This window comes from Mus musculus, chromosome 6 (genome assembly GCF_000001635.26).
Source record: "Mus musculus strain C57BL/6J chromosome 6, GRCm38.p6 C57BL/6J".
Classification (NCBI taxonomy): domain Eukaryota; kingdom Metazoa; phylum Chordata; class Mammalia; order Rodentia; family Muridae; genus Mus; species Mus musculus.
This window is the reverse complement of record NC_000072.6, coordinates 3,760,242-3,781,329: the sequence shown is the minus strand read 5'-3', so window position 1 is coordinate 3,781,329 and position 21,088 is coordinate 3,760,242. Positions and strand designations below refer to the sequence as shown.

At 39.7% G+C, this 21,088-nt stretch overlaps 1 protein-coding gene and 1 long non-coding RNA gene across 7 annotated transcripts in view; one reads left to right on the top strand and one right to left on the bottom strand.

The window, feature by feature from the left end:
- The window catches only part of Gm33576, a 43,627-nt gene extending 26,096 nt beyond the window's left edge, over window positions 1-17,531 (bottom strand). For 2 of the 3 annotated variants that reach the window (XR_377297.1, XR_377296.1), the window contains exon 1: window positions 17,274-17,531. This is a non-coding gene — a long non-coding RNA (predicted gene, 33576). Of the gene's footprint in view, window positions 1-17,081; window positions 17,143-17,273 lie in introns of those variants that run through there. The other variant, XR_377298.2, reaches the window with a different exon arrangement.
- The window catches only part of Calcr (calcitonin receptor), a 79,036-nt gene continuing 74,564 nt past the window's right edge, over window positions 16,617-21,088 (top strand). For 2 of the 4 annotated variants that reach the window (NM_001355192.1, NM_007588.2), the window contains exons 1-2: window positions 16,617-16,898; window positions 17,922-18,108. The gene's annotated coding sequence lies outside the window, so the exon portion shown is untranslated. Of the gene's footprint in view, window positions 16,899-17,706; window positions 17,740-17,921; window positions 18,109-21,088 lie in introns of those variants that run through there. The other 2 variants (NM_001377018.1, NM_001042725.1) reach the window with 1 other exon arrangement.

The following is a 21,088-nucleotide window of genomic DNA, read 5'->3' as shown; positions in this document are numbered from 1 at the left end:
AGCTGGGACATAAACATTTATAAATATCATATCATTTACTAACATAATTAATTTCATTGTTTTTCTTATTTATTTGTTCTTTTTTTAAAATTTTCACTGAGAACGTTTATGATCATGTTAGAAATGTTTTAGGAGCAAAACACTAATGTAGTCTGTTAAATAATTTTTATGTATTCCACAAATATTTATCCAGCATCTTTTATGCTCTAAATTTGAGATATTCATTCAAACCCCAGGAGCAGCTTTAGAAGAGCTGAAGTCAGGGGCTCAACATGAGCCTTGGGCAGAAGACCAGCTCTGATTTGCCCCTGAGGAAAGAAAGCATTGGAGCACAGATATTGACATCAGGGACATGACAAACCATTTAGGTTTCCAAAGCTTTATAAGAAAAATGGGGGTGGTGGTGGTGGTGAGCTTTTCTCTATGCTGTGATTAACTACCTGGAAAACGGCAACGAGAGGAAGTAAGGCTTCCACTCTGTCTACAGATTGCAAAGGTTCAGCCCATAGCCATGGAGAAGGATGGCAAGGGAGGGTGAAGCTGCTTGCTTATCTGGTTATTCATTTAACCCTCTCTAGACATAGTATCTTACTAACAATTAAGATTTACTTATCTAATTAAAATTAACCATCACAACCACACAACTAGAAATTTTTCTCTGTTGCTTCTTAACATCTATGTGATTGAATGATAATCTGAGTGTCTCTTTCTCTCTGTCTCTGTGTGTCTCTGTGAGTCTCTCTCTCCCTCTCTCTCTCTCTCCCTCTCTCTCTCTCCCTTCCTCTCTCTTATTCTTTCTGTTATTCCTTTCTATCTCAGTCTGGATTTCAATTTTAGAAAAAAAAAATTTTTGATTTAAAAACCTTCTTATCTTGAAAATCATTTGCATAAGACAAGCAGCAGTTAGAATGTAAGTTGCTGCTTTTTGATGTGGTGATCTTGATAAAGTCTAGGGATAGTTAGAGATCATTTACATGGGTATTCTTAGGCGCTTGTCTTATGTTTGTGTTAACATCTAAAACCACAAAAATTAGAATACATGAAAGGCTGCTCACAACTGTTAACAATAGGTGAAATCTCTCCAAGTACCTTTTAAATGTTGTGACAACAAGATGTGGAGAGTCAAGGCTAAATAGATGGCTTTGTGTGTGTGTATGCATGTATGTGTGTGTGTGTAAGAGACAGAGACAGAGACAGAGAGACAGACAGAGAGACAAAGAGACAGAGTCAGAAAGACTAAGAGACTAAGAGACAGAGGGATAGGGAGAATGAAGAGTCTATACTGACATCACCACCACCATCACTACACCTTTAGAGTTTCCAGAAAGGCTGAAATATCACTGAGATTATAGTTGGTTATAAGTGTCTTCTGGTTTTATTGTGTTAAAATACAAATGTTACACAAAATGTTAAAGTTATTTCCTTGATATATTTCCTTGTTATTGGTGGATCTAGATAAAAAATGGATTACAATACCAACACTCTCAACTACCTGATTATTGAATTGTCAGTGAAGCTACTGCTCTGGGAAATGTGAAAAGATGAAGGATTATTCCAGGCAAAAATCAGACTATAACAGAAGAAGAGAATTCTTTGGGTTCAAAGCAAGGCACCTTAGACTAGCAACTTGCATCCTTTTTGCTCCTGTCCAAGGTCTGTACCCATTACCTTCTTTTTTGGAGAAGGCAGTTTTGCCAGAGAATGATGATAGAATTGGATCACAGCTGATAAACTGTGAAACCATGTATCTACTTGGAAAATGAACAACGATAAAATATAGGTATCTTTTCCATGACAGCTTAACAAAGTCTAGTGTGTCTTGTGAAAATTACTTTACAAAGCAAATTTTTAGCCAGATTAATAGTATCACACAGTTAAAAGAAAAAAAAAACAAGATTGTCTGTACTGTGCCTAATTTATTATATGATAATATTATTTAATTTTCATTTTAAATACCTGTGGAGGCAGCACTATCACTACTGTCTCTGTTTTATAGATGCGGAAGCCGAGGCTTATGGAGCTTGAGTGTCTCAGACCTGGTTACAGGGGAGGCTACCCTCAGAACGTTCACTCCTAACTACCACCGGCCAAAGCCTCTCAAGACTGATCACTGAAAATGCTGAATTAATATCAACAGGCCACTACTAAATTCTTATAAAAGAGTTGAAATTTTGCGCATAGAAATCATCAAGCAGTAATGATTTCAAAGGAGGGAAACAAAATATTGATTATTTTACTTGCATTTTCCATGTTATCAGTGTGATAAACTCATCATCTATTCTTTATATCTCCCTTCCCCCTCTCCTCTGCACACACAATCTCCAATCCTCTCTTTGTCTCAAGTCCAGAAGTGTAGAAGACATTCTTTGTGTAACCTTGAAGTGCTATTATTTCCATCCAAAGTGCTATTATTCTTATTCAAAGCACCAGGCCACTATGGTCTCGTCTAAACAATGGTATTCAGCATCCTGGAAACCATAAGTGGTGTCCATCATTCTTTCAAGGGATACCATTGTCCAATCTTCTCTTTTACCTGCCTCCCTGAACAGATGGCTTTCCCATCCACTTCAACTGCTCTGGTACAAATCTACAAAGACAGCAGTGCTCAGAGTCCACAGTGGTGTGCAGGAATATCAGCGACATCTGCTGTTTGCCTCTGTACAATCTCCCCCTACCCCTTATGTAATGCTCACCAGTACCCTGAGGGAATTCCACAAGTAATCTGGTTATCATTTCACCTTGGAAAAATGAAAGTGTGCTCTGCTGTGCTGCAATCATGAACAAAATGTCATGGAAATATTTCCTACCCAACTTGTCATGATTATCAAGGAGAGGAGAGCAGGAATGGTCAGCATCCCTAGAAAGAGCCCCCCACCCCACCCCCCACCTTTTCATCCCTACTAGACTCTACAGCTCTCTATGAAAATAACTTTTGGCAGGTCTCTTTCACAAGGGATCGTGGGATTTCTAAAGAGTCTCTGACTCTAAATCTATATTCATATGAACATGGATATTAGGAATAAATACTAAAAACATTGTTTGAAGGGACCAGAATTTGATAAAAGCAGATAAGAAATGATGATTCCAAAGACTAGAAACACAAGTTGTGGTGTTATTCAAAGGAAGTGGGACAACTCCTAGTTAGTGAGAAATACAAGGACAGATGTCTGTGAGGGGATTGAGGTGTGTGCTCGGGTAAATCAATGAAGGTAACAGGCTTGAAAGAGTTTCATATGTGAATAATTTACTTGCACAGAAGAGTTATTTTTTCTAAATATCACAACAATACCTTCCTAAAGAGTTAAGGAGTTTTGCCATAGTGAGTTCAATCAATGCTTTCATTTCTAATGAAATGGCCTTATAGCTTACACTACACTGAATTTCTGCCATTAGTAAGCTGGAATCTGCCTTACTAATAATTTAAATCCAGAAGTATGAGAGAAGTTGTAGAGATTCCCATCAGTGGCTTGGGGAAAGGACTCAGGGCCGTGTTAATCACCGATAAAAATCAAGGTAGGTTCACTTTCTGTCAGGGGATGGAGAAAGGAGCCACACACAGAAATTCCCTTGGCCTCCAAAAGAAATGAAACAAACCCATCTGAAATCTCACTCTAGACAGAAAATGTCACCCATACTCATAGACAGAAAGTGTCACTCATACCTATAGTCTTTACTAATAATTGTTGACAATTTATCTAAACTCACAGTCTCAATCATTACCTAGTTAGAATGAGTCCTTCAGGGCTGGAGATGTCTCAATAGTTTATTTAGATCACTAACTTCCCTTCCAAAGAATATGAGTTCTGTTCCTAGCATTAACATAAGGCAGCCTATGTTGCCGAAAACCCCAGTTCCCAGGGACCTGACACCCTCTTCTGGACTCCATGGATACACACAGACATGCATGCACCCTCACGAAACCCACTCAGTTACACAGAAGTAAAAACAAATAGCTCTTTTTTTTTTTTTAAAGTGAGTCACAAATGTCCCATTTGGGGCCCTAAATTCTGTACAGAAATCCATCAATTATCACATGGATATCAACTGAGGAAAGTACTCTCCCTGCCCAGTTCCCAAACTGACATGCACTCTGTTCTGGGGTTGCCATGGTCACCTGTCTGCCACCCAATAGCAACTTTCATTCTCCTTCCTCTCCTCTCCCTTCTCTTCTCCCCTGCTCCTTAGCGACCCCCACTACCAAACGGATTTATTTCTGCAAAGAAAGTAAAGATTCACCTCCCCCTTTCCAGTGCCCTGGCCAATAACCTAAATTAACCACTGCAACGCACATCTCCACTCCAGACCTTTGGCGTCTTTCACCTGGGTCACATTCTTCCTGTCTCACTGGCTTCCAACCAAAGATGATTCCAACTCAGACCTGACCAACGTTGGCCTTTCCCTCTATAAGAGTATTCGGTGATAATCCACCTCAGACTGCCCTTGAGTTTTCCTCTCTTCTTATTTATTTCCAATAACCTTACACTCAACTGACATGAAGAAATTCATTTTTTTATGACATGCACACTTGAGGCTGTAGACTAGACTTGCCAGAGACTCTCTGAGGTGAGCTCGTCATTTCCCTTATCTGACCATGGAAGTTCTCTAGCACCTCCCATGTCTTGGACATCTATTAGGAGACTTGTCTGTTTTGAAATACTTAACTTTTTTCTTCTCTTCCTATCCCTACTAGGAATATTTTTTTTTCAAATTTCAGTATATAATATCTACCTTTCATAAATTAGACATTTGATTTTCAGAATTTGGAAAAATTATTCAGTATTTTAGTTTTACTCTCCAGGTAATGACTTAGAATGTGTAAGTGGTCAAACCTGGGAGCTACTGATAATACTGTGAGAGTTTTATATCACAAAATAAGTACACTATGGTTCTTGATAGTAAATTAAATTAAATTTTAATTAAAATGTAACCCTTTTCGAGTTAATTAAACTTGCAATTGGTAAAGTAATCCAATTTTGGTAGATAAACAGTTTTTCTGCATATGTGTGTGTGTTCTTAAATATAAAATGTGTGTGTTTGTGTGTGTGTATTGTTAAAGTACAATGATACAATTTTTAAAGCAATAGAGGTTTTGAAATTCCTTCTCTCATATATACATTGCCACATTACTTTTCTAATATAGGAAGGCTCCTCTAAAGAAATAAAAAAAGACTTTACTTATTGTAATTAAAGTGGCAAATCTTAAATAATTTAGAGTTTCTTTTCCTTTTACATATCTGGTTGTTTATAGATTATGAGCACCATTTTGAAAAGCTTAAATATTAAAAAAGTCTTTCTCACCGATTTTGGCCTTCCTACATAATTTACTTTGGTATAAGTAAATGGTCTGAAATTGATGCCAAAAACAACGGCAAAAGCTACAGAACTCTTACTAGTCTAGATGTTGTTTTCTCTGCTGCCAGATACAGGAGCTCTTTTGGGGGGCTCTACAGATGTGCAGAGGCTCTGGAGCTGCTGATAATGATTTTGAAGATGCGACCACAAGAGTCTCACATTCCAATGAAAAGGAGTCAGCCTGCATGGCATACTATCCCACAAAGAGCTCCCTTTGGGCATCCAAATTAAAATAGACTTGAATAGTGTTTGGATTTGCTTTGATTTTAATTTTTTTATTAACTTTGAAAATTGTATCCAGGAATGCAATATCACTTGATCATATTAATTTCTATTACTCCCCTTAACTCCTCCCAGATCCAGCCCCACCCTTCCACCTCCACCCAACTTCTTGTCCTATTTTCTTTGTCAAATAGTCCCCCGAGTCCAGTTTGTGCTCCCTACATACTCATAGGGTATGGGGCCATCAACAGGAGCACACCAGGAGCCACACCCTTAACAAAACCCCACTTTTCTGCCAATAGTTTCGTGGTAAGGAGTGGAGTGGGCCTGAACCTCTCAGTCTTCCATGGTGGAATGTTGAGCAGCTCTATTCTGTGTAGACAACCCCAGCTTCCATGGGATTTTTACTGCATCAGTCTGTTAATGCCCGGAAGGCACTGTGCATGTCAAATCCAGCTCTGGCAATCCTGCCTCCTCTTCAAGGCCTGTGTGCAACTAACTATATGAATATATATGTATGCTTGTTCAGTGGATGTATGTGTATGTATGTAGAGATCAGATGTCAACTTTGGTTGTCATTCTTCAGGTAATGGTCCACGATGATATCGGAGACAGAGTCTCACAGGTTAGGCAGGGCTAACTGGCTAGAAAGCCATGGGGATTGGCCTGTCTCTGCAATGGGATTATAAGCTGTGCAGGGCAACACCCTAAGTTTGTTTTTAATATGAGTTGTGGTAATTACTGTGTTACAGAATATATATGAGCTTTCCAAAGGAATAGAGGAAAAATAGTCAACTTTCATAAATCAATAAATGACTTAGGTTTGACAGGTGCTAATAATTTGACAAAAAATCACTTCCAATTTTAATAATTAAAACACCTTTATTATATTTTTAGTCTTTCTCATTGGCTCTTTTTCATCTCTCACCTAACTAGTAGTATACAGAATGCCAGTATATCTTATTATAGATGCAGCTCAATGTAATAATAATCTATAAATACCTTATTTTAACTAGTGACATGAATGATTTTAAAGGTGGATAAATTCAAAATTCACCAAACAGTAGGGTTCAGAACAAGAACTGATGGATTTTTTTTCCCTGAAAGGTGAGCTGTAAATATTTAAATTTGCTGCTGCAGCTACCTTGCTTGGCTTCTGTGGTGCTGGAACAGCCACAAACAATACACAAATGATTGAGCGTGATTGTATCCCCATACAACCTTATTTACAAAACTGATAGCAGCTGGCTCTGGCCCTTGGGCTCCAGTCTGCTCATTTCTGCACCAGGCAGCTTTGATTGTACTATTTAATTCATTAAATAGCTACTTGAACACACATACATATAGAATAAAATGTAAACGTTATTTTCAATGGCTTTTAATAATCTCTCTGGAAAAGATCAAAACTGCCCTCAGTACCCACTGTATTCGTATTTCACAATGGTATAATTTGTATACATGGTCACCCAGGTGAAGATAAATTTTTCTGTATTCCTTTGCAAGTGAACGTAAACCATCTGACTATGGGCCAGTCAGGATTTTTTATTATTTTATTTTATGTGATGCCTATGTGAATATATGCATGTATACCATGCATGTCTCTTGTCAAACAAGGCCAGGAAAAAGAGCATCATATCTTCTAGGACTGAGTTGCAAACAGTGGTAAACCATCATGTGAGTGCTAAGAATGAAATCTGTGTCCTCTGTAAGAGCATCCAGTGCTCTTAACCTCTGAAGCATCTCGCCAGCTCCATCTAGGAAGTTTTAAGTGAGAAAGAAACAGGGTAGTTTCTGCACCATCTTTAAAGAAATTTACTATATATATTTTTTAGTGCTTTTCCCCCTAGCTCCTGCATCCTTTACCTTGAAATGTTGGTTTTGGCCCAGAACTCTTTTTATTCCTAAAGACCTGGGTTTTTTTTTTTTTTTTTAATTCCCTGACAAGAGAGAGAAAATGGGGTGGAAGCTCAGATCTGTGTAGAGTTCAAATAGGCAGATTCTACTAGCAATATTTTCTCTTGAATATCTATCTCCATATCCTTCTTGAATAAGAAATAAATATTATCAATCTGTGATCATTTGCAGTTCTTCCATTACCTGTAACCACACTGAAAGTCTATTGCTAGAGGCCCTAGGTCTCACAGAGAAAGCAACATCGCTAAAATTGAAAGCCAGTCGGCTTCACCACTCCTCACCCAGATTCTGCATTCTCATTTATTTTCATGATGAAACTTTCTGCAAAGCTAACCATTGTTTATATAAGTTAATAAACATATGCAAACACTTAAGGAAGATCAGTGCAGTGTCTACAACTGTTCACAGTAAAGCCCCGACATAGCTGCACCAATGCGATTACTTTTGTTTCCTAAATCTGGTCACTATGACTGCCTACAAGCAAAGTCATGCAAGTATCAAAATTTTCTGTGTGTTTTGCTCTAAACACTCGTGCCTGTTTCCCCAGAGAAAGGCTCCCGTTAGTCGTACTGACAGAGCTATCTGCACACAGGTGTCTGTAGCTGTTATTCCGAGCTGCCGTACTTCCAGCTGGGAAAAGAGACAGCAGAGTGGGAACCTCTGAAAAGAATTACCAAACACAAGGGAACCTTGTGCTCCATACATGCTTGAGCTCCTTGTCATATACATTGTTAGACAGGGCATTCTGAGATCAGAGTTGTTCATGTTAACATCATTTTATTTTCTAGAGACCGCTTTTATTCACCAGGTCCTGGGCAATGATGGGAGGAGTAGCATTCTAAAAGGCATTGTCACCTCACTTTAAATGTAATTTAAGAAAAGAGAAAAATAAGCAGATACCATTAATAGTTTTTGCACAGGAAACCTAATGGGAGAAACTAACCGGAGAGCTAATGTTGCTTATCTCTGTGAGGTTATCGGCAGCTCATTCCTTCTTTTCATTTTCTAAATATACTGCAATGTGTATCATTCGATGTCCTGGAACACTTTATTAAATAAACAAAGTAGAGATGAGAATAAAATATATTAAGAAAATCACAAGAGAAATAAAAAAAAGAATCACCAGCAATTCTCATTTATCTGCATTTGAGAAAGACAGCATAGTTACAGATGCTTCAAAGACCCTGTGAGTCCACAGTCTATTTATGCTGGTAGTTTGGAAACACCTGTACAATTATCCTTCTGATTTCTTGGACTCTGATTTCTCCTCTGTGCAATTGTACCTGGCCATTCAGCTGACGAGAAAACTGAAATCTGATGTGAGAGACCCCTGGACTTCCATTTCTAGCTGATGAATAATCAGCGCATATAATCATTATAGCAGACACTCAACTAATGCAGGAAATGCTATGTGGATGCACACTGTATCTCTGTGTTATGAGGCAGGAGGATGAAGGAGATAGACCCTCTGCCTCCATGGAGGTCACAACTGTGTAGGAGTGGTAACAATCATATCACAGTAGTGATTATTCAATGTTCCCCACTAAAAAAGGTATAAGGAAGTTTAATGGCAAGTTTTAAATTGTATAAGGCAGATCATTCCAATGTAATAAAGTAGAGAAATATTCTGATAAAGAAAATGAAAATCCTGAATTCCAGAGCTAACTATCACAACAATGTGAGCTTCATTTCAGAGTCAACCTTTTCCATTAGAATTTTCTTGTCTAACATATCTGCTTCTATAAACTGACCTAACACTTTGTGCATGAACTGATCTAACTTCCTTTGTAGCTACAGATTCAAGCTTATGAGTGTGTTCATATGCACACATATGAGCATGTGCTTACATGAATAAGCAATAGAATATAAAAGATACCGTATTTAATTCTAGATCATTTGCATAATACAAAACCAGCTCTTTTCTTTCCCATTTTTCTGGTGAGGAATTGAGGCATAGAAAGATAAAGGAAGTTTCCTAGAGTCCTGTGGATTTGAATGCAGCTTTGAATGTTTTTGGAATTTTTACCTAAAACAATAAGATATCAAGTACACTTCAGAATGAGAGCCAACAATGAGCAGCAGATGATAAGCCAGAAAGTGTGGAGGGAGAGGCTGCTGACCCTAGAAAAAGTAAATCCTAGGTACATGAACTGAAGTCAGCATGCATTTCATGACAGTGATAAAAATTCTTAACTATTATGATATTTAAACATCTACAAAGGTCAATAAAGTGTTCTTTTCAGGGTTGACACAGAGGTCAATGACATAATGCTTGAGACCTGTTCAGTGCTGTCTGACAGGTGGTGAGTATTTAATTAATTGAAACTATTATTATTAATGGGTAAGTGGTCTAGACTAGCTGAGTCAAGTGCACATAGAGGTAAGAGTGGCCAGCAATTGACCATGATTGCCTTATTACCCAGTCTTGAAGAATCATGACTGCCTGGCTAAGAAGTTTGGACTGTTATAAACTGTTAAAATGTCTCAAGGAGACTTCATCTCCAGGCAATGTTAAATTTTGTAATTTCTTAAGCATTCCCTTGGTAATCAGGAAAATGATTATACAGCACGAGGCTCGTGGGCTAAGATAAAAATAATAGAAAATAGTCCAGAGTCCAAATTCCTATACCTGGACACTAGCTACCCACTTAACAGATTATTGAAAATTCTAGATGCAAAGATACATTCTTAAATTCTAGACATGCCAATCTCTACTGGCCTGAAATTGTGTATGAAGAAAATTTTAAGAAAGAAAGGTCTGAACTGCCTTTACTCATTGAACATCCGAAGGTTAATGACATATCTATGACCTCTGGTTCTGAGAAACAGAAGGTATAACCAGACAGGAAAGCATGAACTAAAAATTTTAAAATCTGAATTCAACTCAGTAGCACACTTGCAAGCTAAGAATGAAAGCAGAGCCTCACACATTTGCTAATAATTATCAATATCTGTTTAATATAGGACATGGTCTTTCCATTTTGCTAAGGTGTTTACGTACTGTATTTCATCTCTATAGCATAATCACATAATTATCATGTTTGATTTTATGAGCAAACTCAGTATCAAAGAAATTAAGTAATATTTTTTAGCATACACAAAAATAGCAAAGGGCTCGAAACAAGACGGGCAACTGCTGCTCTGTTCTTTACTGAAAACTGACAACACTATCAACCACCTCTAACCAGTTCAGGAACTGCCACCATGCCAGAGCTACCACTCTCACCTATGATGAACACAATCAGCCTCAAATCCCCATCACCATCAAACTCCAGAACTATCAAAAACACCTTACCACCCCCATTGTTGCCTTGTGAGCATCATCCATCTCCTGCCAACATTCGTTTCTTCTGCTCCAAAAGACTAGTTTCTTTAAAACCCAATCATCTTCTAAGACAAATAAATTCTGTTGATAACGCCTCCAAGAATGAATTTCTTTCCCAGCTTCCTGCAATAGGAAGCTTTCCCTATTCAAAGCAATTGCCTTTGCTATTTCTATTTATAAATAATTACTAAGCTATTTTTGAGATTAAAAAACAAAACAGAATCAATTCCATTTCATGGAGTCATACAACATTGTATATTATGGAATCAAACCTATATACAAATTTTAAAATGAATGCAGTATATATAACAGTATATATACTTGAGATGAATAACCAGAATCTATACTTTCCAAAAGATAATCTACAAACCAGCATCAAAATCATGTGAACTTCTTAGGAATTCAGAAATCTGCGTCTGCTGCACAGTGTGAGAAGCTGAGTTCAGATGCAACCACAATGAAAGATTAGACCTAATGGTGCACACCTATAAAATCAGGGCACGGGACTGATAACAAAAGGTTTCTTAAGTCTTGCTGGCCAGTTAGTCTAGCAGATTCTGTGTGCACCGGATTAGTTGAGAGAGGATATTTTTAAAAAATTAAGTTGGAGAAATGTTAAAGGAGGCACCCTGGAGTTGTTAACTGGCCTCCAGGAACACACACACACACACACACACACACACACACACACCAGAGGGATGGCACCCACATACATCACAAATACAGATGAAACAGATACACACACACACACACAATCTCAAGGCCCACTCCAAAGGTACCAAGGAGAAGCCACAGTGCATCAAGATCCCCAGTTAGTTTGCAGCCCTTTAAAATCTGAACAGCAAGGCACTAACTTCTTCAGCTGAATCTGACATTCTGCGTGTAGCAGAAGGTGATGTTTGTCTAGTATCACATAAATATTAATTTAGATTAATAAGAAACATAAACATTTCTTTTCAAATAATATTTTACAATAGAGACACGTTCAAGAAGCTGGGGATCTAGCTGGTCCATCACTGAGAGATAAAATCATGAGCAGATACACTTTAAGAAGGGGGAACACAGAATCCGTCAACTAGAGATTTTGAAACCTTGGGGGGAAATCATCTGAAAAGGTTTAGGCAGCAAGGAGAAACAAGGCGGCAGATAGAATATATTCTTTAAACAGAGCAGTAATGAAGAGGACATGGGAAAATACTGCCCCCTTTGAAGTGGAGAATTCGGATCTGGGAAAAGCAGAGGCAGGTAACTGAAGAGATCTCACTCTCTCCCCGATAAACACAGTCATCTGTAATCAATTTCTCTGTAGTCAGTTTTGAAGAACAGCAACCTGAGTGACCTGGATAGTTCAGGATCACCCCAGAGATAGCAAGCTTGCCCCTTCACAGTGCCTCCCTCCCATTCAGCCTCTGCTTTATTCCTAGTCCTATTTTGTTTTTTGGGTTGTTGTCGTTGTTGTTGTTGTTTTGTTTTTCTTTTAAAACGGAAGGATTTCTTTGATTTTTGCAATTTCTGCCTTTGAAAAATCTGTACACCTTCACCACCTTCTCTGAATAAACTCTATAATTAAAATCTATTTTTGAAATATTTACAGATGTCTGCCATGGGCCTCTTCCACTATTTAGAATCCTAAGGTTTTTCTTTTCTTTTCTTTTCTTTTCTTTTCTTTTCTTCTTCTTTTTTTACATTAAGAAAGCAAGCCCGTGGGAAGCAAGCAGAAAGTATGACCCAGTGCCCTTACAGCCCGTACTCTCTCTCTGCTCTCCGACCAGCTAGTACTGGAATGGAGGATACAGGCGATCACCATTCTTGTGTTTACGGAAACATTGTCGTCCTGTGTGTGTACAAATTAATCATCCTGCAGTCGACTCCTGGCTACTTTGTTAAAAACATTTAACACATTCGGCATCTGCCCCTGAACTTGTTTAACAGTAATAAAAATGTGCCTACCCTACAGAATTAAGATAAGGCCAATGCTTGTTGATAACAAATCAGTACATAGTAAGTTTTCAATAAGGGAGAGCCAATAAAATTCTTGGTTTTTCATTATAAAGCCAAAAGTTAAGAAATGCAGCTATGAAAGACAATTTACATTTTTGCTTATAGCTCTAGGGGAAGTTGTATATTCCTCTGAGCATTCTAATAAGATATCCTGACAATTTAAGCTAAGAGGTTAGTAGCAAGTGACAGTTTTCCCACTAATATAACATAATATGAAACAGCCCTAGAAGGTACAGAAAATTGGGGCTACTTTTTCCACAGTTCCTCTCGTTCTAAATTCATGAGCACAGACCAAATACGACTAAATTACAGAGAGCCGTTTACAGAGGCACACATACCCACACATGCATATCCCAAGATGTATAGATTCCTGACCGAAGGATATCTTTAATAGGGAATGGGTGAGACAAGCACACCACAAGGATTTTTCTAGGAAGGCATGGGGGGCTCAGCTCAAGGAGAACCTTCCCTCACACGTAGAGCAACACGGCCATGCCTGCATCTCAGCTGTCTGTCAGCAGTCTCCTTGATACTGTCAGTACCTGAAATTAACCACTCTCCTGCTTATTATTATTTGCATCTGGCCAACTCACGTTAGGATGTAAGCTCTTGGTACTCAATTATTCATGTTTTTTTTCTTTTAATGAATGGGTGCATGCATTTTATTTTTATTTCTTTATTTATTTTGCAGATTTTTTCCCTAACTCCTGGATTTCTCTCTGGAATTCTCTTTATAAAACAGGAAGTACCTATTTCCCAACTTCCTCAGACATGGAAGAATTAGTTTCCATTACAACTCAGTAATATACACCCTGCCACAGCCTCTTACTATGGGTTATTTATTGACTGAGTTAACTGTTAACCCAAGTAAACTTTATACTGAGTAGAATTAGGGAAGGCATTTGCTAGTTCCCGAGGAATTTGTGGTTCAGCTTCGCTTTAGTTTAGTTTTTTTGTTTGTTTGGTTTTTTTTTGTTTGTTTGTTTTCTGCTGTCAGGAGATGTATTCTTTATAGAAATACAACTGTGAGACACACCAGCTCCATGTCAAAAAAAAAAAAAAAAAAAAAAAAAGAACCAGAAAATCAAAGCAGCCTCTCTTCCTTCCGGAAAAGAATGATCTATCAGGTCAAAGTTCAAATTGTTTCAAAGGAAGAAAATTATTTTTTACCAAGATAAATTATTGTTCTCACTGTCATCCTGAGGTCTGTAAAGCTGAAGGGTAATTACATACAGGATAATCACCAGGTGTTGTGTGTTCAAGAAGGCCGAAAAGGGAGCACTGCGTGTCTGTATGCGGACTCTGGGCTTCCTGGGGTCGGAACTGCACATTATACACCTTAGGTACCCCAGGGTGACTAGTCCAGTGTATTATGACCCAAGGAGTATTAAATATGCTCTAAATGGAGTATAATGATCTGGGGTGTATTTCAATACAATGAAGCTTTGCCTATCAGGAATTAATAAAAGAACAGATTAAGTTCCTGAGAAAAACTTTTTGTCTAGATTATTTTTAAAAAAGAGAACAAACTCATAGAGAGATGGTTCAGTGAGTACTGTGCTCACTGTACAAGGATAAGGAGCTGAGTCCAGAGCCCCAGCATCCTCTTGTCCAGCAGCTCAAACCTGTAATCCAGGAGCTGAAGGGCAGACGAGGCAGATCGCAGGCTTTCGCTAGCCAGCCAAAGGACAAGCTCTGAACTTCATGCACTGCGAGACTCCACACTCTGAGCAATGAAGACGGGGAATTTTAAAGGCAGAGGTGGAATTGCCTCTAAAGCAGTTAGTTCTTTAGTCTCCAGACACGGAAGACAAGATTGATTACAGAGTCTCCCTAAACTCACGGCTGCCTAACAGACAAGATGTTTAAAGAGGGACAGAAGGAGAACAGTAAACCTTTCATAAAACTTCAGCACTTTGATATCAAGAGTAATCAGGGACAATTGCAGAAATATAGAATTAACAATTAACTTGATTATTTCCTGAATGCCACACAGATAAATTTGTTTTATTCAAAGGTTTATTTGCAAATATGAGGCATCCTGTTTGAAAAGCAGCAACTTACCCTGAATCAAGGTTATGCTACCTTTGATTATAATCCATCTCTTTACTCAGCAGTCCAGCGCAGACAGTCCAATGTGGAAATGAGACTGAGCTTCTGAGGAACCACACCCATACTTCCCAAACATGCTCCACTGTGCTAGGTTCCACTCCATTTCACTACACTGACTTTGGAACAAGCAACAGATTTCAGAAAGTCTAGATCACCGGGCAAACATACTTTTGCTATTTCATGGCCCCCACATCCACAGCTTTCCATCTGGGGACTTACTGGGTCCACACAGAAAATATTCTGGAACCATTAAGACAGCAACAGAGTTAGCTACAATTCTGTGATTCCAAACGCATCTAACAGGTGCATAGCAATTTTGGTATTAATAAATTAATGTAGCAAGCAAAGTCATTTTATTCCCCTTGAGAGACTCAGCCTCATCCCTGATCCACTCCAGCTACATCACCTTCCCCAAAATCTGGCTATAGTGGCTTCTTGCTTTGCCAAAATTACTTCTGGCACAGTTAGAACCTCAGTTAGTTGAAGTTGCCTATGCTTACACCACACATGCTTTAAGGCTTTATAACATACGTGTGCTGTTTCCTCTATAGTTCTTAGACTTTTTTTTTCTTTATCTAAGTCGTGTACAACTCCGTGGCTTTACAGAAACACGTCCAATTTGCTATCAGAACACTCCTGTTTGTTATCAATACTGTGGGATGCCCAAGGATCAGTCAACAACAACCAGTTCCCCTGTGCTGGCTGGACAGCGACACTTTCTTCCTCACACCAGTCATTCCCCGACTCACTGATATTTCAGTGCTTTGGAGCTACAAAAGAATAATTCTGGATATTTGGCCCCCCAGCAGTTGCTATAGTATATAGTAGATAAATTAACAATTTTAATAATTCTGTGCCGTTTGTACCCATGAAGGCAATTAAGGTTACCAAAAGAATTTTTAAAAAGAAGGTTTGATCAGCTGCCGGCTGGCTAGCAGCAGCTGGAAAATCAGAGAGCTACTGAACCCAGGACAGATGTTAAAGCACACAGCCAGGATTTACATCTAAATCGTGAATTTAGAGGATCTCTTTTGATTTTTTATTAGCCCAAATTAATTGTACAAATAGGAAGGTTCACATACAGGTTTTGTGCATGTTGCTCTGCATTTTTCTTTGCTAACATCCCTCTCACCCGAATGTCTGGCCCCTTGTCACATTTCACACGGCCAACTATTACTGCCACTTCAATCCAGAAAATGAAGGGGCTAAAGGCTCTTCCCCTGCAGTGGAGTAGTGCTTTAGGTTTGATTGTATGAGTCTCACTCGGCCCTCTTGGTCACCCGGTTGAAGGTGAGAGGGAAAGGCAGAGAGCAAATGGAGTAGGGGGCCTATTAAGACCTATTAAGACCTATTAAGACCCCCATGGAAATCGTACAGCTGACTTGTCTTCCACTGGGGCAATAAAAGCCCCAAACTAAACAGATTAGGGGCCCCTATAGTCTCTCTGCATGGAAGAGTCGAGTAGGGGTTCAAATTAGGACAGAAGCACATACACCTTTGCCTGAAGTCACTGACTTCAGGGGCAAGGGATCCAAGGATGGATGAACAAGGAGAACTGCAGCCCCTTTCACAAGACACCTGAATCTGTCACCCAGAACTACCCAAACTCAACCTCTGAGTGCCTAGGAAAGTATTTTGTCTTGCTCTCTGACGCTTCCCCATTCTATTATTACTACTTTTTTTTTCTGGTGTGTTAGTCACCTCGAGGGCTACAGCCACTTTGCATTCCCGGGATACACAGGTAACTGCTTTTCCTGGCTTTTGCTTGAACAGTCAGGAAAAGAAGTGCCCGCTGATGCCTGGCTGCACCCAGCTCCGGATAGGAGGTGGAGGATAGCCCGTCCTTGGAAGCAACTTGCTTTCCTCCCAGGGTGCGCCTGCCAGCCCAGACTGCGCCCGCCTGGAATCAGATTGTCCCGGGCTCCTGCTGGCTTTCAGTGGAGAAGGGGAATTGTCCTCAACACCAAGTCAGGTAGGTACCTCAGACTACTCTTTTCTAGCTGTGCTCACTTCGGTCATTCACCCTAAGATAATAAACCAGCAACAACCTCTTTTGTGGAGGGCAATGTCCCCCCAAATCCAACCTGCACCTTAGGTTGCACCTGCCCAAATCCAAAGGGGTCCAGGGCTTGCTGGACCCTCTGGTTTTTCTTACCCTCTGCCTCCGGGGTCCTTACTCAGCACTCCAGGTCTTGGTCAGCTGTTTTCTCACGCTCCCACCCTAATTTTACTGCCGCGCCCCACTACAGATTCCACTCTCCATCGGGTCCCTGGTGCGGTCACCTGAGTGACCACGTTTGGAGCCAGGGACCACTCTCTTTGGGGTAGGGTTCTTTGGGAAACTCACCTCCCTACGGAATTTTCATCCTCCAGGGAAGGGGTTGGACTCTCAGAAAGCTGCCTCCAGGGACGGGTTACGATCACTGAGCCCAATCTGTCGACCACCCAACTCCCTCCCTACTCAAGGTCTAACTGGGGACCCTCTCCCGCTTCCTGGAGCTCCGAGCGCTGGGGTGTGGGGACTCTTGGGGTGTGGAGCAGCGGCAGCGAGTGCAGACCCTCTCCCGCTGGGGCTTGGGGTCCGGAGGAGCACGGAGCGGCTGCTAGCCCCTCCCTCCGAGGGCTGAAGGGGCTGACGCGCAGGGAGGGTCCGGGCGGGGCCGGCTCTGAGATCGTCCGCTCCCCCCACCACCCCCCTTGGCCGCAGCGCGTAGGGAGGAGGGAGCGGGTGACGCGCGCACCGAAAAGGACTTAAGTCGGAGAAGTTTGCGCACAGCTTCATCTCGGAGCGAGCAGCGGCAGGCACTGCTAAGGTGAGGCTCCCGCGCTTTGGGGAGCAGAGCAACCGGGAAAAGGACCTTGCCTGGAGCCTATTTTGCTTTGCAGTCTTGGGCTTTAAACCTACCCCATAAAGGAGGCTTAAAGGTCTGGAAATTGGAAGGTGGACAAGAAGGAGTGCTTAGGACTAATTCAGTTTGCTCTCACTTTAAACTAGGAGAGCCAGCCGCCCAAGACTCTGGGCGGACTGCACCTGGCTGGCTTGCAGACAACTCTTGGTTGGAGAGGTGCTTACTTCTGCGCCTCACCCTGCCGTTGGCATCCCCTGCCTGCAGATGCCCAGTGAAGTCTGCGTTCCTGAGAACACCTGAGCTGTGCCCAGACATCCAGCAAGAGAATTCCTGGTAAGAAGAAGGGGTTTTTTCCCCCTTTCTTTTTTCTTTTTTGGAGGGAATGATTGGAATTAAAGATGTGGAGTGTCCCAGGAAAGATGATAGTGAGAATGATACTTTGTGGATTTTTTTTTATATTGCAAAATTGTAGTTTGACTGGTTGATACATTGTGGATTTTTTTAATTGCAAAATTGTGACTTGACTGGTTGATACTTTGTGAATTTTTTATTGCAAAATTGTAGTTTGACTGGCTGATACTTTGTGGATTTTTTTTATTGCAAAATTGTAGTTTGACTGGTTGATACATTGTGGGTTTTTTTAATTGCAAAATTGTAATTTGACTGGTTGATACTTTGTGAATTTTTTATTGCAAAATTGTAGTTTGACTGGCTGATACTTTGTGGATTTTTTTTATTGCAAAATTGTAGTTTGACTGTGATGTTTAGAGGTGTTCTTGTAGGGTCGGCTTAGTCTCGGTTGCTTCATTTTACCATGGCTTAAGAAAAAAAAGTGTCATTGGAAGATGTGATAGTTTATACCTTTGTGTTGTGGAGCTCTCTGGTTCTGTGGGTGTTTTATGATATTACTCATATGAATTTTCTCTCAAAAGTTTTAGCCTCCTGTACTGCTGAGTATAGCAATTTCTAGGCTTAAGGTCGTGGCTTTTCCTAATAGATGTTTAATAGGTATCAATTAAAGAATGTGGGCATCTAGGCAGCGTTGTGCTGGGTCTTGGAATACAGTGGTGAATGCTGTTGCTTGTTTGGTCATGTTCTACACAGAATTTCCAACAATCATTTATGCATAGCAACCATTCTTCACACCTATTAAGAAAAATCTGTTGTTTACATAGTTTCCTAATAAGCCTCCTTTGTTTTACTGCTCTTTCTAAGACAGGGTGGATAAAGTAAATTAGGGGTCAATTAATTAATTAATTAAGAGGTCAAGAGGTCACTTACCTTGAGGTCTAAAATGGTGCAAAGTCAAAAATCAAAAAAGTGCACTTAGAATGGCCGCCTATTCTGCAAGCTTTGCCTCTGGAATCTACCTAAGAGTTCTTGATGATACCTTTAATCTAATAGTATGTTAATCTATGACCTATTGTAAATCTATATACTTCATCTATAATATATTGTAAATCAGAAAAAGGAAACATGATTCTTAGGTGGCCATGGCCACCATTGTGTTGGAAATGACTCTGAATGAGCCTGTCCACTGATATTTATTGAAATTCATGGGTATCTGAGAAAAAAAATGGTTTAAAATGAACTATAGGTTAACCATGTAGGTACTGAAACCAATATTAAATAGCCCAGTCTCCAAGTATCACTGTCTGAAATGATGATAAAAGACAAATATTTTATATAGTCAAGCTTGCTGACTTGCTGTTAAGGACAAAGTGGGAATGCTTCTATTTATTTATTTTTATTAGATATTTTCTTCATTTACATTTCAAATGTTACCCCCTTTCCTGGTTTCCCCTCCAAAATTCCCCTATCCCATCCTCCCTCCCCCTGTTCACCAACTCACCCACTCCTGCTGCCCTGTCCTGGCATTCCCCTACACTGGGGTATCAAGCCTTCACAGGACCAAGGGCCCCTCCTCTCATTGATGTCTAAGGAGGCCATCCTCTGCTACATATGCAGCTGGAGCCATGGGTCCCTCCATGTGTACTCTTTGGTTGCTGACTTAGTCCCTGGGAGCTCTGGGAGTGCTGGTTAGTTCATATTGTTCCTCCTATGGAACTGCACACGCCTTCAGCTCCTTCTGTCCCTTTTCTAGCTCCTCCACTGGGGACCCCATACTCAGTTCACTGGTTGGCTGAGAGCATTCACCTCTGTATTTGTTAGGCACTGGCAGAGCCTCTCCAGAAGACAGCTATATCTCAGAAGACAGCTGTATAGGAATGCTTTTAATGTTATGGTATTTATTAAGTACACATTTTAATTGCTTGTTGTTGGCCTTATTTACTTTCAGTAGTTGATCCTTAGGTGACCATGCTACCTTTGTGGTTGAAATGACTCTGAATGAGCCTGCCTAATCATGGATATTTGTTGAAATTGTTGGGCAGCTGAGAGAAAAATGATGTTTAAAATAAACTATAGGTTGAACATGTAGGTTCTAAAATCAATATTAAATAGCATGGTCTCCAAGTTTCACTGTCTGAACTGATGATAAAAGACAAGTATTTTATATAGTCAAGCTCGCTGACTTACTGTTAAGGACAAAGTGGGAATGTTATGATATTTATTAAGTATAAATTGTGATTGCTTGTTGTTGGCCTTACATACTTTCAGTAGTTGATCCTTAGGTGACCATGCCACCTTTGTGGATGAAGTGACTCTGAGCAAGCCTGTCTATTCAAGGTTAATTGTTGAAATTGTAGGGCAACTAAGAGGAAAAAAATGTTCTTTATGATACCTTTAATCTAATTATACTATTTAATCTATAGTATATTTTAAATCAGAAAAATGAAGCATGGGCTAGGTTTGCAAAGCCCTCCATTTTGTCAGTGTTCACACTCATTTCTATTCTGTTTGTAGCAGCCCCAAACAACCCTCGACTAGAATTTGTTTTGGTTCAACAATAACTCTCACCTACAGTTAATTTTAATAACTAAAGTCTTAAGAGTAATATTTATCATATTATAAAAATGCTTATTGCTTATTGACCACACCAACACACTGAATACTGTAATCTATATATAATAAAAAACATATTCACTAAAATTGATCCAAAGGACACACTCTAAATCTATTGTATTGTTTGATGGTATTTATATTTAAATTTAATTTATATTTCTTATTGCCCAGTTACTCGTAATTTTGGAAGATTTGGGGTAAATAAAGATAGCCTTTGTTTTAAGCAATTAAAAGAAATGAAGCTAAAATATCAAATAGTCATGCCATGGTATCTCTGTTTTTCATGAATCTCCATGAAACCTCACATGCACACATTCTTTCAATGGTGACTTGAATGAAAATAATAAAT